Genomic DNA, 14,925 nt, shown 5'->3' on the forward strand with positions numbered 1-14,925 from the left:
TATGCCAGCAAATTGGACAACCTGGAAGAAATGGACAAATTTCTAAACACCCACACTCTTCCAAAACTCAATCAGGAGGAAATAGAAAGCTTGAACAGACCCATAACCAGCGAAGAAATTGAATCGGTTATCAAAAATCTCCCAACAAATAAGAGTCCAGGACCAGATGGCTTCCCAGGGGAGTTCTACCAGACGTTTAAAGCAGAGATAATACCTATCCTTCTCAAGCTATTCCAAGAAATAGAAAGGGAAGGAAAACTTCCAGACTCATTCTATGAAGCCAGTATTACTTTGATTCCTAAACCAGACAGAGACCCAGTAAAAAAAGAGAACTACAGGCCAATATCCCTGATGAATATGGATGCAAAAATTCTTAATAAGATACTAGCAAATCGAATTCAACAGCATATAAAAAGAATTATTCACCATGATCAAGTGGGATTCATTCCTGGGATGCAGGGCTGGTTCAACATTCGCAAATCGATCAACGTGATACATCACATTAACAAAAAAAAGAGAAGAACCATATGATCCTGTCAATCGATGCAGAAAAGGCCTTTGACAAAATCCAGCACCCTTTCTTAATAAAAACCCTTGAGAAAATCGGGATAGAAGGAACAAACATACTTAAAGATCATAAAGGCCATTTATGAAAAGCCCACAGCTAACATCATCCTCAACGGGGAAAAACTGAGAGCTTTTTCCCTGAGATCAGGAACACGACAGGGATGCCCACTGTCACCGCTCTTGTTTAACATAGTGCTGGAAGTTCTAGCATCAGCAATCAGACAACAAAAGGAAATCAAAGGCATCAAAATTGGCAAAGATGAAGTCAAGCTTTCGCTTTTTGCAGATGACATGATATTATACATGGAAAATCCGATAGACTCCACCAAAAGTCTGCTAGAACTGATACATGAATTCAGCAAAGTTGCAGGATACAAAATCAATGTGCAGAAATCAGTTGCATTCTTATACACTAACAATGAAGCAACAGAAAGACAAATGAAGAAACTGATCCCATTCACAATTGCACCAAGAAGCATAAAATACCTAGGAATAAATCTAACCAAAGATGTAAAAGATCTGTATGCTGAAAACTATAGAAAGCTTATGCAGGTAATTGAAGAAGATATAAAGAAATGGAAAGACATTCCCTGCTCATGGATTGGAAGAATAAATATTGTCAAAATGTCAATACTACCCAAAGCTATCTACACATTCAATGCAATCCCAATCAAAATTGCACCAGCATTCTTCTCGAAACTAGAACAAGCAATCCTAAAATTCATATGGAACCACAAAAGGCCCCGAATAGCCAAAGTAATTTTGAAGAAGAAGACCAAAGCAGGAGGCATCACAATCCCAGACTTTAGCCTCTACTACAAAGCTGTCATCATCAAGTCAGCATGGTATTGGCATAAAAACAGACACATAGACCAATGGAATAGAATAGAAACCCCAGAACTAGACCCACAAACGTATGGCCAACTCATCTTTGACAAAGCAGGAAAGAACATCCAATGGAAAAAAGACAGTCTCTTTAACAAATGGTGCTGGGAGAACTGGACAGCAACATGCAGAAGGTTGAAACTAGACCACTTTCTCACACCATTCACAAAAATAAACTCAAAATGGATAAAGGACCTGAATGTGAGACAGGAAACCATCAAAACCTTAGAGGAGAAAGCAGGAAAAGACCTCTCTGACCTCAGCCGTAGCAATCTCTTACTCGGCACATCCCCAAAGGCAAGGGAATTAAAAGCAAAAGTGAATTACTGGGACCTTATGAAGATAAAAAGCTTCTGCACAGCAAAGGAAACAACCAACAAAACTAAAAGGCAACCAACGGAATGGGAAAAGATATTTGCAAATGACACAACGGACAAAGGGCTAGTATCCAAAATCTATAAAGAGCTCATCAAACTCCACACCCGAAAAACAAATAACCCAGTGAAGAAATGGGCAGAAAACATGAATAGACACTTTTCTAAAGAAGACATCCGGATGGCCAACAGGCACATGAAAAGATGTTCAACGTCGCTCCTTATCAGGGAAATACAAATCAAAACCACACTCAGATATCACCTCACGCCAGTCAGAGTGGCCAAAATGAAGAAATCAGGAGACTATAGATGCTGGAGAGGATGTGGAGAAACAGGAACCCTCTTGCACTGTTGGTGGGAATGCAAATTGGTGCAGCCGCTCTGGAAAGCAGTGTGGAGGTTCCTCAGAAAATTAAAAATAGACCTACCCTATGACCCAGCAATAGCACTGCTAGGAATTTACCCAAGGGATACAGGAGTACTGATGCATAGGGGCACCTGTACCCCAATGTTTATAGCGGCACTCTCAACAATAGCCGAATTATGGAAAGAGCCTAAATGTCCATCAACTGATGAATGGATAAAGAAATTGTGGTTTATATACACAATGGAATACTACGTGGCAATGAGAAAAAATGAAATATGGCCTTTTGTAGCAACATGGATGGAACTGGAGAGTGTGATGCTAAGTGAAATAAGCCATACAGAGAAAGACAGATACCATATGGTTTCACTCTTATGTGGATCCTGAGAAACATAACAGAAACCCATGGGGGAGGGGAAGGAAAAAAAAAAAAAAAAAAAGAGGCTAGAGTGGGAGAGAGCCAAAGCATAAGAGACTGTTAAAAACTGAGAACAAACTGAGGGTTGATGGGGGGTGGGAGGGAGGGCAGGGTGGGTGATGGGTATTGAGGAGGGCACCTTTTGGGATGAGCACTGGGTGTTGTATGGAAACCAATTTGACAGTAAATTTCATATATTAAAAAATAAAAAAAAAATTAAAAAAAAAAAAACAAAGGAAGGAAAGAAAGAAAGGAGGGGGAAGAGAGGGAGGAGGGAAGAAAGAAAGGAAAGGAAAGGAAAGGAAAGGAAAGGAAAGAAGGCATGCCTTCCTTATGGCGCTTACTCACCAACAGCTTCTTAAGTTATCAAAGTACCTAATTAAGCACTGTAAGCTTTATTTAAAAAAACCATGAAAGGAGGAATTGTTTCATAATTTTTTGACCTATCAAAAAGTTGACTGGTTTTAATCTGCTGGATGAATCAAATACTACATAACCCTCTCCAAGCTAAGAGAAAAAATAGTACAGGAAGTCCCTTCCCCATAAATCTGACAAAAGATGTCTCGAGTCTTTCAATCCTATGATACATATATGAACTTGCAAGGACAAACCAAGAGAAATGAACTTGTATTTCTCTTGTCCAATCTATCCGTTCGTCTCTCCATCCATGAATTCAACACATATATACTGCATGCTTACTATGTACTAAGCTCTCCTCCAGGCTGAAAACAGAGACAACAGGGATATAGCAGTGAAAAAACAGGAAAAAATAAATCCTGTTTATTTATTCGGCTCCTCATGGAGCTTACATCCTAGTCAAGGAGTATGTTATCTGTGATAAGTACTAAAGGGGAAAAAAATGTAAAGTAGGGAAAAAAGTGAAGTACGATGTTAAGGAAGAGAAGCAGGGAACAGATAGGGTAGCCAAGAAAGACCTTACTGAGAGGGAGACTTGTGCATACAGATCTGAAGGAATGAAAGTAGGAAGCCAATGAATATCTTAGGGGACAGCACTTCAGCCAGAGAAAAGCAAGTACCTAGGCTCAGAAGTAAGAAGCAGCTTCATTGTTCAAGGAACAGTGGGAAAGCCCATAAAGCTGAAGCAGAAAAAGCAAAGTGAAAGAAGTGGGAATCAGAGGGGTCAAGGAAGGGGGGCAGAAATAGAGGGCCCTTAAATCATTGTAAAAACTTTGGTTTGTGCTCTGAGATGGGAAGCCATGAGAGCGTTTTGAGAAGGGAGATGACATGATGTAAAGTCCTTTCTGAAAGGATCACTCTAGTCGTCACAAAGAGGAAAATCAGCTGGGGCTAGATTCCTAAAAGCCAAGTGGAAAAAAGTACTCCAAAAGAAGAATGAGTAATTGCCTGGGTGGCTCAGTTGGTTAAGGGTCTGACTCTTGATTTCAGCTCAGGTCATGATCTCAAGGTTCATGAGGTCCAGCCCCTCATCAGGCTCTGCACTGACAGTGCAGAGCCTGCTTGGGATTCTCTCTTTCCCTCTCTCTCTGCCCCTACCCTGCCCGCGCTCTCTCTCTCTCTCTCTCTCTCAAAATAAATTTCAAAAAAAAGAAGAATGAGTAATCAGCTGTGACAAATGCTGCCAACAGGTGAAGTGAGAGGAGTACTGAATGGCTGATTAGGTTTTCCAACATGGAGGACACCAACGACCCTAAGAGGAGCCATTTGGGTAGTATGGTAAGGAAATAATGTCCTTGGAGTGAGTTCAAGAGAGAACGGAGGAGAGAAAACAGAGACAAACAGAAGAGAGGACTCTTTCAAAGAGTATGCTTTAAAGGGGAAAAGAAATGAGGTAGCAGCTCAGGGGCAAAGGGGTTACGAGGGTTGAAGATGGGGGAAAATAAAGGCATGTTCATATGCTGATTAGAATAATCTAGTAGAGAAGCAAAAATTGATCACACTGGAGGGGAGAATTACTGAAACAATATTCTCAAGTAGGATAAAGGAGATGAGATTTAGGGCACAAGGGCAGGGTCTGTCCTTAGCTGAGAATATACTTACAATGATAGGAGACATGACAGAGTAATTGGGCTTAATTACATGAAGACCAAGTAAGTAGATGTGGTTGTAGAGGCTTGTGAAAATCATCTGATTGCTGTGAGTTTTCTTTTATTATTTAATATCTATATTATATATATAAACTTTTATTTTAAGATGGAAATCATCTGATTGCTGAGTTCTCTTTTATTATTTGATATATAGATAAGCTTTTATTATTTCATATATATATATATATATATATATATATATATATATATGCTTTTAAGTAGGCTCCACAACCCTGCAATCAAGACTCATATGCTTTACTGACTGAGCCAGCCAGCTGCTCTCGATTGCTTTAGTTTTCTTAGTGAAGCAGGAAGCAGCATACTCAACTGAGAACAAGGATGTGAGAGAAGATGCTAGAGGTTTGAGGACAAAGGTATTGTTATAGAACAGTCATCTAGGAGAATGGGAGAATTAATAGCCCAGGGGTACCTGATAAAGTTGTTGGGCAGCCTCAAGGGTCCCTTGAGGAAAGGACAGTGAATTTAAAGTGAAACCAGGAAGCATGGTTGTGGTTTTTTTCTCTAGCTGTGTTCAATGCAGAGATCTAGATTTAATCTAAGATTATGATTTAGCCAAGAAAGTAAAATGAACTGAAAATGTGATAAGGAAACTGGGGGGAAATGCAAGGGAATGGTTTTAATTATCGACCATGTAACAAACGGAGTAGGTGGGTGGGAAATAAGTATGAGAGACGGTGAGTGACCATCTAAAAAAAAAAAAAAAAAAAGGTAGACTGAAGATCCTGGTGGGGTCCAAGGATTATTAGAGTCAGAGTGAGCCTGAAAGACAGGAATGTGATGGTTGGAGAATGGCACACACAGTATTCCCCCACCTTATGCATGGAGACCTGTTCACAGACCCCCGATGGAAGCCTCAAACTACAGAGTACCAAACCCAGTATATATTGTTTTTACCTAAACACAAATGCCTACAATAAAGTTTAATTTCCAAATAAGGCACAGTAAGAAATTAGCAATAATTAATAAATTAATTGAGAATTAATTTTTCATACTGAGAATACGAAAAAGGGAACAAGTGACTGAGGAAAGGTTAAATAATTGTAGGAAGACAGGAACTGAGAGATCAGAGTACTGGAAGGATCATCTACATGAATGCTAAAGTCACAAGAATCATGACAGGAGTACAGTTAGAGCAGCAGAAAGCCAGGAGCTGAAACTTAACTAAAGCAACAAGGAGTGGCAGTGGGTGGTATAATCTGATAACGCGAGATGCAAAACTGAGCATTTTGAAAATGGAACGAAGAAATGTCTGGAAGCACCTATGAGAATCAAGAAGGGGTCATCTACTCACCCTCTAGTCCCGGTAGTACTAGGAGAGCGAGAGAGAAAACCACCACCACCAGCCATACGTATGTTCTGCCCACCACATTCCCAGATACACAGTCTTTCCTCATTTTCCCTTACATCTTGGTGGTCACTATCTGATTCATCAAAAACTCCCAAAAAGAAGGAAATTCAAAACCGTCTGATACATCACAAGTATTTTTTAAAGTATCATGACTGATTCAGTCCCCATGTAGATCAAGCTATCATATTATTATTAAAGGGTTTTCCATTCCTTGGCAGAGTATAGAATTTTCAAAATTTTATAATTTAATACATACATTAAAATTAGGGGAGGAAGACATACAGATGGCCAACAGACACATGAAAAGATGCTCAACATCACTCATCATCAGGGAAATACAGATCAAAAGCACAATGAGCTATCACATCACACCTGTCAGAATGGCTAAATTCAAAAACACAAGAAACAAATGTTAGTGAGGATATAGAGAAAAAGGAATCATTGTGCACTGTTGGTGGGAATGCAAGTTGGCGCAGCCACGATGGAAAACAGTATGGAGGTTCCTTAAGAAGTTAAAAATAGAATTACTATATGATCCAGTATCAGACGATTGGATATTTACCGAAAGAATACAAAAACAGTAATTCAAAAAGATATATGGGGGTACCTGGGCGGCTCAGTCAGTTAAGCAACCAATTTGGTTCAGGTCATGGTCTCGTGGTTTGTGGGTTCAAGCTCCACATTGATTGGTCTCTGTACTGACAGCTCAGACCCTGGAGCCTGCTTCAGATTCTGTGTCTCCCTTTCTCTCTGCCCCTCCCCTGCTTGTGCTCAGTCTCTGTCTCTCAAAAATAAACATTAAATTTTTTTAAAAACTATATGCACCCCTATGTTTACTGCAGCATTATCTACAATAGCCGAATTTTGGAAGCAGCTCAAGTGTTAGCAGCCCATCTATCCATTGATAGATGAATGGATAAAGAGGTGGTATACATATACACACACACACAAGCACACACACTGGAATATTACTCAGCCATAAAAAAGAATGAATAATCTTGCCATTTGCAACAGCACGGATGGAGCCAGACAGTATAATGCTAAGTGAAATGTGTCAGAAAAGACAAATACCACAAGATTTCACTCATATGTTATGAAACAAAGGGAAAAAAAGGGACAAACCAAGAAACACTCTTAACTATAGAAAATAAACTAATGGTTACAAGAGGGGAGGTGGGTGGAGAATGGGTCAAATAGCTGAAGGGATTAAGAGTACACTTATGATGAGCACTAAGTAATGTATACAATTGCTGAATATTGTACACCTAAAACTAACACTTTATGTTAACTATATTGAAATTTAAATAAACAAACTTTAAAAGCCGTAAATGAAGTCGGGGAGGAGTGCTTATTGTTACATGAAATCATAGAATCCACAACAGAGCTAGGATGATTTCAGAAATCTTTCTGGTCAGGGGTGCCTGAGTGGCTCAGTGGGTTAAGCTTCTGACTTCAGCTCAGCTCATGATCTTACGGGGCGGGGGGTTTCGAGCCCCACATCGGGCTCTGTGCTGACAATTCAGAGTCTGGGGGCTGCTGCAGATTCTGTGTCTTCCTCTCTCTCTGCCCCTGCCGCACTTGTACTCTCTCTCTCAAAAATAAACATTTAAAAAAAAAGAAATCTTTCTGGTCCAATACCTTAGTTATATATAAGGAAGCTGATACACAGAAAGATTGTGATTTGCTCACACAACGTACACAAAATAGTAGCAAAATTCAGGTCCCTGACTCCCAAATCCAGGGATACTTTCACTAAATTTACACTGCTGCTTAGTAAACCCAGAGGCACAGCTAGGCAGAAATATGGAGAATCTAACTTTATTTTGTTTTTAGCGCTCTGATGTTTGCACTGCGCTTTCACAACTGCACTTTCTCACTTGCTGAGTTACCACCACCTCCACATCTGCTTCCCTCCCATCACCCACCACTTCTGCAAAGTACTTTCTACTCTTTCCATTTGGGTTCCCTTCCAAACCGCCCCTCACTTCCTCCCTCACTTCCCTTGCAGCGATGACCGCAAACGTCCATTAACAGCAACTGCAGACACCTCTTCACCGCACCTGTTGCCCTTAACGTTCACACATGACCGGCACCACCCCCAACTACCACCTTTAACAATACTGACTGAACTTCCACTTCATGGAAGAACCTGTGCTGTGGAACATTCCAACAGGCCCTGCTCGTTTAGCCTTCTGGCGAAGAAAGTGAGTAGACCTGTGAACACGTTAAACCACTCACCAGATGAAAACAAGTGCTCTACTAGAGGTCTGAGGGTTTGCTCAAGAAGCAGGGAAGCGTCCCAGCCACCATGACCTCCACCCTTCTAGAACCACCACCATTTCCGAGGCACCACGGGATCCAGCCGCGTCTGCCCCTTTAGTGCCCGGCCCGCCCAGTCACATCGCTGCCCCTTCTGGAACCTTCGTCCATCTCCGTAATTGTTCTACTTTGTCCCTCGCACCGGGTGGCACGCTCCTCGGCAAGTCTTGCCTCTCCACCTGTGTCCCCCCGGGGGGGGGGGGGGCTCCCAAGGGTGTCCCCGTCCTCCCGCCTCACGGGCCGAGGCCCTAGCCCAACGGGATCCGAAGGTCCTAGCTGCAGGCCGCTCAGCCCCCCGCGTGGCCCGGCGCTCTCGCTGCGCCGCCTTCCCGGGCTCCCACGCGACGAAGCCCCGCCCCCAGGTCACCTGACCGAGGCCGACGCTCCGCCCACTGAGAGGCCCGCGCTGGAAGAGCGCGGGACCCAGGGCACGGCCACCGCCACCGCCTCCGCCACCGCGCAGGGGCTCCGGGGCAGCCGGGAGCGGCTGAGCTCGCCGCCGCCTCCGCGCCGACTGGACGGCGCTGCGGCCCCGCGGCTCCACCCCACCTCACAAGGGCCTGCGACCTCACCTGGCCCCGCTCGGCGGCCCAGACGCGAGCTCCTCCCCGCGCGCTGTCCTCCCGGCACCTGGATTTCGCCGTCCATCCCGCACTCCCTACCCTTCCTGCAGCTGTCTTCGTTCCCTGGTGCAGTGTCCCGCCCCAGTCTGACATCTTTTCAGGATTATCCTGTATCCATCCTTTGAATACTTCCCGCCCTGCCTTCGAAAACATTCCATCCTTCTTGGTTTCTACCGCTCTGTACCGGACAACAGCGCAGAGCTCTTTGTCCCGACACTTTGCTGAAATCTGTTCCAGGCTGCCCTTCAGAGGACTAACGCTCTCTTTGGCAAGAGATGCTTTGTGTTTCTTCGAAGATCAATTTCTTGTGTGTGTGCGTGCTGCAGATGAAATGTTACTGGTAAAAGACAACAAAGCGATTTTTCACGGCTTGCCCCAAATATTATGTCGCTAAAACGTTGTACGAATCCAAGACAGTGAAATTAATCATTTTTAAGGTTTTTGCTACACTAGAGTCGTAATGTTCTGTCAAGCGGAGAGCGTTTTGCAAATATTTTCCCTCTAAAGCTCATGATTTGAGGTGTAAAGGTAAATTTTCAAAAAGGTAAAATTCACATTGATTGAGCCAACCTGAGCTCTCCGTTGTTAACATTGTGGTGAGCAGCGTGGGCTTTAGAGCTGGATCTATGCAAATTCAATTATTGAGTCAATTATCCTAATTATTTACTGTATGCAGTGGGGCAAACTAAGCTCTCTAAGCCTCAGTTTTCTCATTCGTTCAGAATTGTGATAATTCAAAAATGTTTATGCAGTGCTCAAAAAATGTTAAAACATTTAATTACTTCAGAGATACTTGTGCCCATTTATATCTCAAATCCTGTTGTGTAGGCATTCTTTAGTATTCTTTAGTATTTTTAGTATTCTTTAGTATTTTAACATGTATGTGTTTTATCTCCCTAAACAGTCTGTAAGTAATGAGTGCTGAGACCATGTCTTTTATTTTTGTAAACACCCCACCCTCCATTCCCTACTTCCCCACCTACCCACACACACTGTTTACAGTCCACCTCTATTAATGAGCTGAGCCCATTTTCCATCTATTCATAAGACATCAACTTCTAACGTGTAAGGATTATAATGGTTTCAGTCTGTCTGATCACCAGATTGTGGACGCTTCACAATCTTGAGCACTTGTAGTTTGTTAGTACTGAGTCTATTGATGAGTTAGTTACTGTATTAGTCAGTTTCAGAGACGCTCACCAAATAGCACCAAGAGTATAGTAGTTAGGATTAGATTCTTTCACCTAACAGAAAATCCCTAAATAACAGTGGCCTAAGCAAGATAGAATTTTATTTCTCACATTCAAGAGGTTCAGAGATGGTCACTCAAGGGTGAATATTGCTAACCATAGTTGCAAGGACACAGTCTTCTATTTTACTGCTCCACTGGCATTTTTTCCAGTGGTGGCTTAAGGGAGATATCACAGGCAAAAAAGACTCTCAAAAGATTTTAAGGTTATGCTTCTTGGATCCTCTCATTCAAATAATATGGCTTCTAAGAAGCTTAAGGCTTTTGTCCTTCTGCAGAAGCCCGAGGTAGCAAAAGATTTAGCTCAAAGATATTTATGGGTAGGGCTTTTATTTTATGGGACTGAAACCCAATTAAGATTTGCAGGAGATTCATAATTTTTTTAAAAGAGTATTGTAATTGTCAGAAACACTGCCAGCTTGGGCTGAAGGAGTCAGAGCATGAAAAGGAAAGAGGTCTTTGGACCCTCAAGCTCTATAAGCAGGAAGCAGGCTGAGAAAACTATTTCCATGTAAATATATGCTACCTTTAATGGAATAAAGATGGCTTAAAGGGTAAAACCAAAAGCCTAGAAGATAGAATGAAAATCCATGGAGAATTATTCCCAGGCCTTTCATATGGAACTGCCAGCCTATACCCAAGTGACTTTCAGAACTGCTATGGACTGGGGGCTTCTGCAAACCTGTTTTCTGCCCCTTGAAACTGGAATGTCTATAACAGTTACCCTATCTGTCCTGCCATTTTAATTGGTTGTTGCAGGAAGAGAGCATTATAGCTTTTTCCTTTAGTTCACAGGACTTCAGATTAAGAGGCACTATACTCAAGTAGCCAAATGTAAGGAACTATATCCAAGAAGACTCCTCTGCCCCAGGACCTATTTAGAGGACAAGACTCTGGACTTTGAGTGAATGCTATAATGAGATAAGACCCGGGGTCCTTGGGAAGGGGGAGCACTTGTTGCAAGTGAGGGAACTAGGAATAAGTAGTGACCAGAGGGTGGACTGTGGCAGTTTTGAACTATGTCCACAAGTTCTTTGGTGTATTAGTTTCTTGTTACTGTAACAACTTACCACAAACTTCAACAACAATGTATTACATTTCTGGAGGTCAGAAGTCCAAAATTGGCCTTACAAAGGCTGCATTTCTGGAGGCTCTAAAGGAAAATCTACTCCTTCCCTTTTCCCGCTTCTAGAGGCTTCTGCATCCCTTGACTCGTGGCAACCTCACACTGACCTGTTTCCATCATTACATTTCCTATTCTCACTCTGACCCCCTTATGATTGTATTAAGGCTATCCACATAATCCATGAAATTTCCCTGTTTCTGCCCTTAATTACATCAGCAAAATTCTTCATTCCATGCCAGGTAACATATCCGCTGGTTCTGGGGATTAGAACATGGGTGCCTTTGGGAGAGGGGGATGGGCAGGGGCAACAATTTTATCTACCAGGGCGCTCATACCTTCAAGAAGTGGCATCTAGGTTCATGAGTTCTAGCCCCGCGTCAGGCTCTGTGCTGACAGCTCAGAGCCTGGAGCCTGCTTCAGATTCTGTGTCTCCCTCTCTCTCTTTCTGCCCCTTCCCCACTCATACTCTGTCTCTGTCTCTCTCTCTCTCTCAAAGCGTAAACATTTAAAACAATTTAAAAAAAAAAAGTGGCATCTGGTCCACGCTTCTTGCATGTGGACTAGTTGTAGCGGGCTGCTTAACAACGAATAGAGTATGGTGGAAATGCTGACGTGACACGTACAAAACTACGTCACAAGAGATATTGCAGCTTCCTCCTGGCTCTCTCTTGGCTTCCGCACTTTGGGAGAAGCCAGCTAACATGCCGCAAAAACTGCAAGATCGCGTTTGTGGTTTTAAGCTGCTAAATCGTGGGGTAATTTATTATGCAGCAATAGATAACTACCACAATCCCTCAGGTCCCATCCTGTTCCGTGAGGTCTGCTTAAGTTCTAGCTATTGTCTCTACAGTCGGCCTACCTGAAGGAGGAAGGGGAGAGGGGAGGCATGCTCCCTTCTTAAATGGCACGCGATGGAAGTGGTATGAACCTCTTCCATTCACATCTGTCTACAAGATGGACAGGGCAGCCTAGGAGAAGCTTGGAGACATAGTATCTATTCCAGGCAGCCATGTGTCCAACGGGAAATTAGGAGTTCTGACTATGTGAGAAGAGGAAAACACATATGGGGGCACAATTAGCAACCTCTGTCACAATGGGGGATTATAAGGGTCAGGAGAAGCAAAGTTGAGCATAGATCCATTAACATTTTTCCTAACCAATCTCTTCATTGGCCACCGAATGATATTTACACACCCAGCACTGTGATCTCTCCAAAGAAATCATGCCAATTGTATGAGTCACAGGAAAACCCAACTAATAGAAAAAAAAAAAAAACAACCCACAATGAATTGCGAAATTTTTTTTTCTTACAAAGCTCTTTTCAGGGACACTGATAAAGAATTTACTGTGGAGATTTTGCCTGAAGGCTGTTAAATCTCCTAAATGTTGCTTTCTAAATGCTTCTATTCTGTGAGCATTCTCCCGTGTATTGTCAGAAAATACACAGCTGATGGAAAATGTCTTCTCTGTGCAAAAGTTTAGAGAGACAGCACTATGGCAGCAATCGCAAGGAACACAATCATGTTAACTGACCTATAATTTTCTTTTCACATGCTAACTATTCTTGGATAGTCTCATTAAGTGGATTTTTAAAAAAAATTTTTAAGTTTATTTTTGTGAAAGAGACAGAGCAAGTGGGGGAGGGGCAGAGAGAGGGAGAGAGAGAGAATCCCAAGCAGGCTCTGCACCATCAGCACAGAGCCCAATGTGGGGCTCAAACTCACAAACTGTGAGATCATGACCTAAGCCAAAACCGAGTCGGACACTTAACCGACTGGGCCATCCAGGCGCCCCTTAAAATTTAACAATATAGATAACCCCAATCACAAGCATTTAAAACTGCCTGTGTGCTTTAGTCAAACTACAAACTATCAGAAATAGATATTTCAAGAAATATGTTACAAAACCAAATAGAAATTATTTTTCAACAAGCATTAAATGGTTTTCTTGCACAGCATATGTTACTGTTTCCTTACATCAGTGTGAAAAATGAAAATTATAGTTGCACTATAATTCCAAGGCAACTTGCTTGTAATTGATCCCAGTGGTCATTACATGGCTGTCACTATAGAGTTCAGACTACACAGGCCAAGAGTTAGGGGATTACAAATATGATTTGATATATAGCTTTTCATTTCATTTTCACATAAAGTCCTCCATTTTACCCAGATATGTAGTCATCAGTTACCATGAAGTAAATAAAACACAGTGTACCTACAAAATTTCACCATAAAAGGTCTCAGTGTGTGTTCACATAATCCTTTTATGACGTCATGCACCGTCATGTTTTTTAAAAATGCACGTTATTTAAGGAATGGAAGACCCAAAGGCAAAGATGATGAGTGTGCCATAAAGTACTTCAACCCCACACTGTCAATGCTCAATACATTTTAAATAGCAAAAAGTGAAGTTGCAAATTCTAGAGTCTTACCCTATAAAGTGATAATGCTAATAATTTCGATATTCATCCCATCTCCTGTGAATTAAAGGTTTTCTTAGATGCCTGCCAAGTATCCTGTTAGTTGGGTTTCTTTCCCTGTGATTTTGATCTAGTACTTCTTTTAGTTTTTCATGGGAATTTGTGGCTGTGAGGGAACCAGAAGCCTCTGATCACTTAATTGGGAAAATGGATCAAAAGTGGATTTTCATTTTGTGTGGGTAGATATTTGGTTCTCTTAATATACCCGCCAAGCTGTATTCATAATCTTTTAGTAACTGAGATGATTTAACTGCAAACTTAGTAAGCCAGAAGGACAGGTAAGTGACTTCTTAAGTCAGTGGTTCTCAAACTTGAGTAAGCAGCAGAATCACAGGGAGGGCTTTGCTGACACAGAACACCGGGCCCGGCCCCATCTCAGATTTTCTGAGTTAGTAGCCCTGGGGCGTGGCCTGTGCATTTTTATTCCTAACAACTTCCCAGGTGATATGGAGGCTGCTGGTCCTCAAACCACATTTTGAGACCCAATTCCTTAAATAAAAGTTGGGCATTTTTCCCCCTAAAGCTGGGCATTTAAATGATCCTGTCAATAATCTGCCATCAAGCCTTTATTGTACTGATTTATGCCTCCTGCAAACAAAACCTAGGCCAAACTGACAGTCTGTTCTATTGAGATTGCACAAGTTCCTAAAAAATCCCCAATTAAAAGACAAAAAACTCCAACTCTTAGAACAGCAATAACCTACTCAGTTTGAAAACATTATGAAAGTCTAAAGAAACGCTCTGGGTTCTGGAGTAAACTTCAGTCCCCGTGGTGGTCATCATTTGGTTACATTTGGAAACAGGCTTGTTCTAAAATAATCATTTTTGAGGCGATGACATTTACTCTTTTCACCCAAAGAAAACAGAAATAACAACACAGGAAGAACTGGGCAGCCTTAGGTCAATTCTTTTTGGAAAGCACATTTAATTTACTGTTGCACAATTCAAACAGAGGGGGTGGTTAGGAAGTCAGGAAGGCACTTAAGTCATTTCAACCAGGAATACCTAACAAAGAGAGGGATCTTGAAATCATGGATGGTCTAGGAATATCTGAGAGAGAAAGAAGGGATTCGTTATGTGACAACT

Source organism: Panthera leo, assembly GCF_018350215.1.
Source record: "Panthera leo isolate Ple1 chromosome E1 unlocalized genomic scaffold, P.leo_Ple1_pat1.1 chrE1_random_Un_scaffold_49, whole genome shotgun sequence".
NCBI classification, from domain to species: domain Eukaryota; kingdom Metazoa; phylum Chordata; class Mammalia; order Carnivora; family Felidae; genus Panthera; species Panthera leo.